This window comes from Carettochelys insculpta, chromosome 1, assembly GCF_033958435.1.
Source record: "Carettochelys insculpta isolate YL-2023 chromosome 1, ASM3395843v1, whole genome shotgun sequence".
NCBI lineage: Eukaryota > Metazoa > Chordata > Testudines > Carettochelyidae > Carettochelys > Carettochelys insculpta.
The window spans coordinates 7,114,673-7,126,450 of NC_134137.1; positions in this window are offsets into that span (position 1 = coordinate 7,114,673).

Here is an 11,778-nt window from a genome sequence, read left to right on the forward strand (position 1 = left end):
ATTAGAACTCATGTGAACAGGGTTCTAGATCAATTTGAAGAACATTAACTACACTTTCAAATAGAAAAAGATAAATAATGCAGTGAACATTTTGTCTTACCTCCATGGTGTAGCAAAGAAAATTAAATGGAGTTTTGTATGTACAATCATTCAGGAGCCCCAAAGCATAAACCAAAAGTGGTTTTATTCTATTAGAAAGCATAGTACAGGAAAGTTGTTTCAGAAATTGAGGCCATTCTATACACCTTACTTATCAGAGAGGGTAGAGATGTTAGCCTGCATCTGCAAAAACAATGAGATGTCCTGTGGCACCTTATAAACTAACAGATTTATTGGAGCATGAGGTTTCGTGGGCAAAGACCCACTTTGTCAGATGCGTGGGACTTTATCCACAAAAGCTTATGTTCCAATAAATCTGTTTGTCTCTAAGATGCCACAGGACTTCCCATTGTTTCTATAGATCTTATTAGTAAGACCTGTGAAAATGTGTGTTTTTGAGAACTGGGCTGAGATTTGAGAGGTGTATGCCACAGAATGTGACCAAGACAATTGCAACATATGTTGTGCTCTCAGTCACTCAGCATTAGCAAAAAACAGACCACTGTATAATTAATGCTTAATTGAAATACAGGGTGTGCTATTATTGGATTCTGAGATGAACATGCAAAAACTTTGGTGCATAACATTGGTGGCAACCAAGTTTTTGCATGTTCATCTCAGAATCCAATAATAGCACACCCTGTATTTCATGACTCATTTGGAAGATGGGACAAGGGAGATATCCACTGAAAGCTTAGGATTCACTGTTTCTGTTTACACTATTCATATGCATTATCATTTTTGTTTATATTTGAAATTGCAAGTATTAGCTATGGGCTTGTATTTCAATATTCTTGAGTGACAAAGGGCCTTAATCAGTTCCAATCCACATATAAGGAACTTTGTTGTGAACATACAAACCAGCAGATAGGTACCTACAAAGAGCTGGTTCAATGGAATTCCCTCCAGAGTATAAAGAGGGCCTTGAGGTTCCTCCATCTTGTCTTCACTCCAGCTCATCACTTCAGAAGCATCTTTGTTTTGAATTCGGGCCTTGAAGGAATGACGACCCATCCTAACAAACGATGATTTTCAGAGACTTTTAAGACAACAGTTTATTCCATCGTTCTAGGAGCCTGGACAAGGAATGTTGCTTTGTTGTACGTAACTTTACTCTATTTTTTTTCCTTTTCTTTGAATAAACCTTTAGATTTTGGATTCCAAAAAAGTGGCACACCATGCTCTTTTGGATAAGATCTGAGGTATAAATTCACCTGGGAATGTGGCCAGTCCTTTGGGAGTGGTAGAACCCATTTGGATTCCATGAGATTGATTTCAATAAACTCATCTATATAGGGAGGGCTATTGCCTCTGGTACAAGAGAAGCAGAGTGTGCAAGGGAATTGTATGACCTCTTGCTGGCCTGCATGGGGAAATAAAAAGTAATTCTTTGTAACTAGTTTTGTGTGCCTTATAATGGAGGACCCCCATTCCTGGACTGTAAGTAGACTTGTTTTAAACAATTTGTCCTAATTAGATCTTCTCAGCAGTGTGCCAGAAACATCCCCAAATATTACACCAGGTCAAAATCCAACGAACAATTTGTCAATCAGAACAGGAAGAATGGCCAGACAAAGTGTGAGTGTGAAAGAAGACACAAGGATGAAAGCCTTGATCCTAGATGCCGGTGATATTAGACATTCATTGAAAGTTAGGAAAGGAGATGATCTGGTGGGCGTCTTTATGGTCTGTAAGTTTTGCCCGAGGTGTGAAAGATTAGCTAACACAGTGTAGTTGGAATAAGTCCTCTCAAGCCATTTTGAGAAACATTTTTCCTGACAACCTTTGTACTCAGTGAGTGATCAGCCATACCACTTCAAATGTTAGAGAAATATCTGTGATATTAGAAATGGGTTGCTTATGTCTGTGTGAGTTTAAAACTAATAAACTGAAGAGTGAGACAGAAGCATGCTTCCTTACATTTAATCCATAATCAGACAGAATTGTTGTGTTCCTTCACACCTCCTGAAGTGACATAGATGTTTTTCAGAATCCACAGCAAGGATAATTTAACTGAGTTACATACTGCTGTGTGAAACTAAGACATTGCTTTGGAGACTAGTAACTTACCCTTTCGCACAGTTGACTTTGGCTTTACTTTCAGGTATAATTTTCAACATACAAACTAATAATTCTTCTTGTCAAAGACATCATAGAATCATAGAATCCTTGGTCTAGAAGGGACCTCAGGAGGTCACTGAGCCCAGCCCCCTGCCTAAAGCAGGATTAACCCCAACTAAATCATCCCAGCCAGGGCTTTGTCGAGCCAGGATTTAAAAATGTCTAGGGACGGAAATTATATCACCTCTTTCAGTAATTCACTATGTTGCTTCATCACTCTCCTGCTGAAATAGTTTTCCCTAATATCCAGCCTACACCTCCCACTCTGTAACTGTAGACCATTGTTCCTTGTTCTGCCATCTGCCATGACAAAGAACAGCCTCTCTCCATCCTCTTTAGAGCCCCACTTCAGGAAGTTGAAGGCTGCTATCAAATTGCCCCTCAGTCGTCTCTTCTGCAAACTAAATAAGCCCAGATCCCCACAGCCTCTCCTCATATGTCATGTGCACCAGACCCCTAATCATTTCCGTTGCCCTCCGCTGGACCCTGCTCCAATGCATCCACATGCTTTCTATACTGGGGGCTGGTGGGGGCAGCATTGGATGCAATACTCCAGATGAGGCTTCACCAGTACCGAACAGAGGGGAATAATAACTTCTCTAGTTCTGCTGGAAATGCTCCTCCTAATGCACTTCAATATGCCATTAGACTTCTAGGCTACAAGGGCACACTGCTGACTCATATCCAGCCTCTAAACAATTGTAATCCCTAGATCCTTTTCTGCTGCACTGCTGCTTAACCAGTCAGTCCCCAGCCTGTAACAATGCTTGGAATTCTTCCGTCCCAAGTGCAGGACTCTGCACTTGTCCTTGTTGAACCTCAGCAGATTACTTTTGGTCCAATCCTCCAGGTTAACTATGTCACTCTGGACCTTATCCCTACCCTCCAGTATATCTACCTGTCCCCCAAGCTCAGTGTTATCTGCAAATTTGCTCAGAGTGCAATCCACCCCTTCATCCAGGTCATTAATAAAGATGTTGAATGATACAAGAACAAGGCAGAACAAGGAGTAACGGTCAGAAGTTGAAGAAGGAGAGGTGTAGGTGAGATATTAGGAAAAACTACTTCACCGGGCAGGTGGTGAAGCATTGGAATGTGTTGCCTACAGATGTGGTGTATTCCCCAACCCTTGAGGTTCTTAAGTCCCGGCTGGACAAGGTCCTGGCTGGGATGACTTAGCAGGGGTTGATTCTGCTTGAAGCAGGGGGCTGGACTAGATGACCTCCTGAGGTCCCTTCCAGCCCTGTGATTCTGTGATACCAGCCCTAGAACTGATCCTTGGGACACTTCACTTGAAACCATCCACCAACCCACTTTATATCAAAAGTAGTCTGTGGAGCCTATTAAACAGATGGATACCAAAGTCCAGGTGATTATTAGCTTGATGCACTAAGACTTTCATTGTATGTAATAGATATTGCATTATTATTTAAAAGTGTGGTTAGAACTACAAGTAACTAATCATTTCAGATAACTACCATTACATGATAGCCCTGAGTATCATTTATAGGAAAATTAAGATTTAATTGATGTTACTCTGGATTTACATTGGGATAACTGATTCAAAATAGATGCCAAGAGAAGGCTTGTGTAACTTAGTGATGAGAGGAGAGACTCTGAAATTCAGCCTATTCAGTTCAATGGGGTAGAACATTCCCCTCTCTCTTCAAAAGCAGGAGCATCCTGTCAACGGTAAACCTCCAACAGAGGTAGCAGTGGTAGGCTAGGAATACAGCACGGAGCAGCAAGAATGCTAAAACAATTTGTATACGGGGTGCTGGGAGTTGTTACCCAAATTTACACTCAAGACCACCACAGGGTTACAGTTATTATTAAATGTCACTATAGGGTTAAACTAAAGGGCACAGAGATGTCATACATACACACACACACATAAACACACACACATATTCATTCATGCCTTCAGCTATTCACTGATTTGGTTCTGATCTGTAAAATTCTGAGAAATGAAAACTCAGATGAAGGGAATTGAACAGAAAGAAAAAAATGAAATAGAAACTGATGCATCAGCTACATAGGGCAGAAGGGGGCAAGCAGAGGCGAAGGAAATTACTGTGATTATCTATTAAGAGGGCTACCTCGGACACTTTATGTGTCAGTCTTAACAAAGATATCATCTGAAGAAGTGAGTTAACTCACGAAAGCTCACGCTCTAAACTTTTCTGTTAGTCTATAAGGTGCCACAGGACCCTTCGTTGCTACTACAGATCCAGACTAACACGGCTACCCCTCCAATACTTGATCAATTACCTTGTGCATTATAAGGACAGTTCCTCCATGTTTGATATCCTTAGTGATCCTAGACAGACCTTTTAATGGAATAGAGTTAATGCTATGGGACTGATTTTTTTGCCTTGTACTCCAAGTGGAGCACAGGTTATCTACAAGTCTCCTCCACTTCGCTATGTCTTGGGAAAAAACTGATTCCAGAAGTATGACAGTTGTTGTCTTCCAATCGCAGTAGACCGTCTCCATATTGCCCAAGGTCTTCCATATTTTGCATTTTCCTTGCAGGTTCTACATGTGAGCTTGATGGATTATGCTGGGTGATGGTTTTCTGAGAGTGTGACCTAGCCATTCCTTCTTTCTTCTCTTGATTTGAATGTTAAGTGGTTCTTGTCCTCCTCTGTTCCAAAGTTAAGATGACTGGTCTATAATTTCCTGGGATGTCCTTATTTCCCTTTTTTACACATGTGCACTATATTTGCCCTTGTCTAGTCTTCTGGAATCTCTCTTAACTTCCATGACTTTTCAAAGATGATAGCTAGTGGCTCAGACACCCCTCTACCATCTTCTTGAGTATCCTAGGATGCAGTTAATCAGGCCCTATTGACTTGAAGACATCTAACTTTTCTAAGCAATTGTTAACCTTTTCTTTCCCTCTTTTAACTTCTTGAACTACCCTGTTGTTGTGAGTGTTGTCCTTATTGCCCCAGCTGACTCATAGGGTGAGGGTCTTGAACACTCCCACACATACTAACTGCCAGAGTAACTGAAACCAAACAGTGACTGAAATTCAAATTCAGACGAACAGTCTGGCAAACTCACTCACCCAAAAGCTCTCACTTAGTCCACTCACTGGGGAGTCACCTTCTTTCGCATTCATACTGTCATATGAGTAGCCCTATTTGAAGTCCCCTGCTGGTCACAAGCTCCTTAAAAGGGCATATTCATAAAAGAAATAAGAGTATCAAAAAGTGAAGCCTGAAACATTGTCCCAGGTGGACAAACCGACCTATATATTAACAGAGGTTTATAAAAATATGACTGATATGGAGGAGACAGAGTAATTAATGTTTTCTTATTTTTCTCATAACAAAAGCTAGGAATCACCACATAAAATTGTGGGGGAACATATTTAAAATCAACAAAAAAATGTATGTCTTCACACCTGGCACAGTGGAACTTCCAAATTCCTTCCAGAGGGTGGTGCCAAAAGTGTGACTATACCAGAGTTCAAACAATGGATTTGATAGCTGTTGGTGGACCTATCCTCCATGAAATTATTAGGCCGGATGCTCAAGAATCTAAAACCATGCTCTGAAATGCCACTAGCTTCTGTTTGCTAGAAGCTAGGAATGGGCAAGAGGAGATTGATCACTTGACGTTTACCTCTTCTGTTCATTCCCTTTGAAGCACCAGACGATGGTAGCCACAGGATGATAGGATACTGGTCTAGACAGACAGTGGGCAGAATCATTATGGTCTTAATGTTTTTATAAAGTGTAGGCTCTTTTGCAAAGGTTTTCCTTATACCTGTGGGCTATGTCTACAGCAGAGAGTTTTGTAGCCAAAACTCACAAAGCGTCTACACAAATGTGTTTTGTCGACAGAAACAGTCAACAAAAAAGCTGCGTAGATGGTCAGGGCAGGGGGATTTTGTAGGCAGAGTGGATGAAAAGATTGATCCACTTTTATGTGTAGATGTGATCTGTCGACAGAAGTTTTGTCGGAACAACTCTTCCACTAGTAACTTCTGTAGACAGATGCTTCTAGTGAAGACGTAGCCATGGAGTATTACCACTGCTTCGGTGGTATGCAGCTCTGATCAGCTGAAAGTTTGGTTTTGGTTGCATATCCTTTGGCAGCATTCCCACATAGTGCAGATGGCAACACTTTACCCCCAGAAAAGAAAGCCGCTGCTTGTTTCTAGGTCATACTGTCTGGAAGATTTATTTTGTCCTGACAATCAGAGCTTCTAGTATTGTCAGACCCTTTCTTCACTCCCAGGGGAGACTCTCAAACTATTCTCAAGGTCTGATTACTTTCTTTTCCCACCACTTATGAAGCTGAGGGAATTGTCTGGGAGACGGGCCAGACTGAAAGTCCAGAGAGACTGCATAGGGGAATCATAAATACTGCTGTCTAGCATGCAGGGTATCAGAGATGTGAGATTCAAACAGTGGGTCTCAGGGCTTTGCCTTCCTGCCACAGTATGGAGATTACCTCTCTCTGAAGCGTGGGGTTTTGGTGAGTTGCCTGGTTTTGCACTGAAGTTACCGCTGAGGGATTAGAAATGTTCTGTTCAGGAACTGACACGCATGTTGACTTGGCTGTTTTTTATTGCCAGAAGTAACCGGGGATTTGCCTGGTAACATCGGACCTACATATATATTGGAAATAATTGAGAGGAATATTTAAGATAAGCCCCTTGTCTCTTACTGTGTCCTACCCTGTGTGTACATAGCTGTCTTTTTGGTTTTTTGTTTGTTTTTTTCCACTTAGGTTTCCAGTTTAGCAACTTCATTGGCCTGTTAAAAAGTGCATCCAATACCTCTGCAGGGGGCATGAGTGTTACTGAGTGATTCACAATGAGAATGGGTCAAAAATTGGGCCAGATTCTGCTGTCGCAGTCTGCCTGCTGTGGATCACACTAGACTGCCATTTGCCTCACTGCAAGCAAAGTCAGTGCCTGTGTGTTTTTGAATCCCTTCTTTCATAGTCAGTCTCAGAACACCACACAAAAACTCGGTCTCTACTTTCAGACTCTTTCAGCACCCTGACAGAAGAGCACTCTCTGAAGCTGCAAATTTTGCAGCTGAGACCCTAATTTTAAACATTAAGGCTGGGTCTACACTGGAGAGTTATGTCGACAGAAGGGATCTTTTCCTCAACAGAATTATCCCTCAAAAATTTGAGGCATAACAATCTCTTGACACAGTACTGTCAACTTGTTTCTGGCAAATTTGAAACGAGGCAGTGCTGGAAATGTCCCTGGGGAGGACTGGGATTGCAGAGTGAGTGTGTGTGTGTTGTGGGCAGGGTGGATATGGGAGAATCTGAAGTAGCCAGTAGCATGGAGTCTTGGAACAGAGCAGAACAGGGAGTAGACAGCTGCCAGTTGCACAAACCGAAGAGGTGTAATAAAGGCTGCTGGATCTGGGGAGTGTTTTACACTGTAATGTCATATGGACCCCACTCTATTAATATCCACATGAAACTATCTCCCACCTAGACTCTCCATCTTCCGCTAAGCAGCCACACTACAGCCTTGTGATAACCTCAGCAAGGACCAACACGGGAATGCTGGGAAGGTGAGTCTCATTTTCCAGCAGCACACAGAACATTAAAGCTTCGCTTTATTTTGGGAAGAGTTACTCGTGCTGTCTCCTCTTATTCTCCAAATACTCTCTCCCTCCCATTGGGTCTGCACCTCTCTTATTCTCAGTTCAGCCTCATCTGTTCCTCCCCAGACAGGCAGTGCAGTGCAGGTTGAGACCCCTTCTTCCTGCACCGGCAGACATTGAGTTTAAGCCTGTCTGAGGGGATGTGGGGATGGGTACCTGGCATGGTTCTGCACGAGGAGTATCATTGTGTAGCACGGATAGGCGTTGTTAGGGTGGGAGATATAGATGTACAAACTGGCAGTACTTTCAGGTGTAGGGCAAGCAGTGGTGTGGGGAAGGACGGGAAAGCATTCCTGGGCTTTATGGGGTAGGCAGGGGGTTACACACAGAGAAGGGAAGTGCTGAGTGTTTGATGGAAGGCACATGGAGGAGGGGAACCCTGGGCACTGTGGCACATGGGTGCATGGACAGGTAGGCAGCAGAGGTCTGTGTGAGATTAGGGACCTGCGGTGCATGTGGACAGGAAGGCAGCTCTAGAGGTTGCTTGGCAGGGAAGGAGATCAGTGCACAGAAACAGGCACTGTTGGCAGTTGTGGGAGTAGATGGGTTGTATAAAGACAAGCAGACAGTGACTGAGTTTGAGTGGCAGGAGGTGGGATGAACATCAGCAAGCAGACAGTGCTGACAAGTGTAGGCTCAGGCAGGGGCTGTCCAGGGACAGACGAGCAGCGGTGGGCATTGTAGAGGTGCAGAGTGGCATGTCCTAAGGTGGGCAGGAAGCACCGTAGAAAAAGTCTGAGCAATTGTTGGTCCAAGGCCAGAGCTGGGAACTTTCCCGCCTGTGAGTGCATTTGGGCAGGTCTCAGAGTCTCTTCGCCTTGGCAACCTACAGAATTGCAGTCTGGGTGTTTTCAATTGTTCTTGTGGAATATTATTTCTAGCTACTGACCTTTGCTTCTCATTTTGTTCAAATCTCCCACCTCTGCTCTGCTTCCCGAACCCAGCCTGCCCCATTTCCAGCAGCACACGGGGCACCAGAGTCTTCTCCATCCTTCCCACTCACCCCTGCCTCCCACAACCTCTGGGCCACCCCACCCTCCACACAACTCTTCCCCTGCAGGGACTGCTGAGGAGTCTCCTGTCACACTCACTCCCTTGACTGTCTCACTGAGGAGAAATCTTGCACATGGAGTGGCAAATACCACGACAACTGAGCTTCTGCTCTTATTATGTCTCTAGCAGGGGTCAGCAAACTGCGGCTCCAGAGCCACATGCAGCTTAAGGAGCTACTTGCAGCTCAGAGAGCTGCCGCTGCTGATTCCTTCTGCAGCTCCGGAGCTTCTGAGCAGTCAGGGATGGCAGGGCAGGGAGAGCAGAAGTGAAAGCTGGCTGGACAGGAATCCATCCCACCTGGGCGGACGTCAGCCGGCAGGAGAGCTGGGTGGAGGGGCGGCTGAGCCTGCCCCGGCCCCTGCTGGAGCTGAGAAGGAGGAGGAGGAGGTGGCAGCAGCAGAGGGAGGAGGTGGTAGCAGAACTATGCGCTGAGCTGAGGTAATCCTGGGGAATGAGGAGGCGGGGTTTGCGGCTCAGTGAAGTTAAGCCTGGGTGGGGGTGAGCAAGGGAGGTTAGGGTCTAAGCCTGGGGGTTGGGAGAGGATTTGGGGGGCTGAGGTGGGTAAAGCCTGGAGATGGAGGAAACTTAACTTTTCAACTGGTGCAACGATGGTGTGTGCACCTGCCCTGTTATTTAAATAGGGGGGATAAAAAGCACGTTATCTATCGAAGACCGTCTCCTATTCCCTGCATTGCAGCTCTTGAAGGGTTGATTTTGGAACTGAATTTGAAAAAATGGGTCTTCTCACAATTGCAGTTGCAGATCCCTGGTCTATACGCACCACCTGTACCTTCAGGCACGACTGCACAGGAACTGCCTGCAAACTGAAAAGTATGGGTAAATCCAGGACATGGGAAGGCCTTGGTAAATACATCTGCCATGTGCAGGTACCAATGGCAGCTGCCTGCCACAGCGCACTACTGTGACAGAGAAGTTGAAACTAGGGTGCTTTGGGACAATCCGCACTGAGGAATGAATGCACAATTCTCACCATGCACAACTAGCAGGGATGTCATTGAATCACCATTTTTTCCCACCTAAAACATTCACTCATCTACTACCTTAAGGGATCCTTCAGCCACAAGGAAAATACACCTGATAAATGTCTAAGGCTCTTAAATCACATGAGAATTTCTCCCAAACAGCTAAATTCCAGCTGGACATAAATAAGATGAATGTGTCTGATAACGTCAGGAATGAGTGTTTAGGAAAAATACCCCAACTGACTGCTAGAGTTCAAGGTCATACGGGACCATTGTGATAATCTGATCTAACACCCTGTGAAGCACAGGTGTTAATAATTTCCCCTGCTTATTCCTTCAGCAGCTCTTTTAGAGAAACATCCAATCTTGATTTAAAATTTCTCAGTGATGGATACTCCACCAAAACCCCAGGTAAATTTCTCCAATGGTTATTCTCCCATTTGAAATAGTTATTTTGACATTTAAAAAAAAATCTACACCTTATTTCTGGTCAGAATTTCTTTAACTTCAACTTCCAACCATTGCATTGTGTTTCTGCTCTGTATACCCATGTGAAAAACTCTAACCTAGATTACTGGTTCCCTGTGTGGGTACTTATCAACTGTTATCATATAACCCTTGAAACATCTTTATACAGTTACATGCAGCTATGATGGAAGGCAAATCATGCGGTTTGATCACATCAACCCATCATTTCAGATTGCCCTGAATCAGAGAACTCTCCTCTTCATTATTTTCAGTCCTCCAGTTTTTGTGTAAGCTTCACCCGTAGGCTGGTTTGAGAAGGGTTGGCAGTTGAGATTCTGGTATTTGTCATTGCAAATGTTCTCAGCTAAAACTTCCAAATTATGAGTAATGCAGTCCTGCGTATCTGCATGAAAGTGTTTCACCGAAAGAAACACCTGGATGCAACACAAGTGCAGGCCTTTAGACCTAAATACTATAGAAGAATATGGGCTTTACAAATTAATTATTCACCTGTAAATATTGTAGCTGGATAGGGTCATGTACATACACAAATCCCTCCTGCTTGTCATTTGCCACAAGAGTTAGGTGAGGCCATGAGCCAATGAGTCCCCCAGTCTAATTTGGCATTAAGAAAACATTATTTTTATCTATTTCAAATTTGCCACATTTCATTATTTTGGGATGTCACTTAGATCTTGTGCTATGAGACTGGGAGAAAACATTCACGATCAACTCTCTATCAGATGGTATTTTGTCAGCGTTTCTCATGCTCCCTCTTATTTGTCTCTAGTTCCAGACTTATCAATGTCTCTCAACATAAGAGTTTCCCTTGGCCCTTGATCGTTTTGGCTGATCCTCCATGAACACGTCTAGATTTGCAATATCATGTGTGAGAAGTGTGCCTAATATTACACAGTGGAGTCCACAGGAGAGTAAAACATTGAATGACTGTTCTCTTGGTATTGTATTTTTTCTCTATGAATTCCCGCTCCACTCCTCAAGCTTATCAGTGTTTTCTGCCCATGCCTGCATGGGAGCAGAATTTCACACAGCAATGTGATATGATCCCAGGTCCCTGTCCTGAGTTCATTCAGTTAAATTAGCAACTCATTTGGTGTTCAAGGAACTCAAGCTTCTGCCTCCAACAGATCTACATACTCACTGAAGTTATAGCTATGGGAGCCTATTATCCAGGTTGGTTAGTAGCTTCTGAGGAATTCCCTGGTTTTGGTTATAAACTAAACTATCTAGTGCCCTTTTGAAATGTTGCCACCTCACTGTTAAACTCCGTTTCAAATAAATATAGACTATTTACAGTACATTTAGTCATGAAATGTGTAACCTCCTTTACTGTTCTTACAGGCACCTGGAGCATTCGTGGGCCAAATTGATGCTTCTGTCACCTC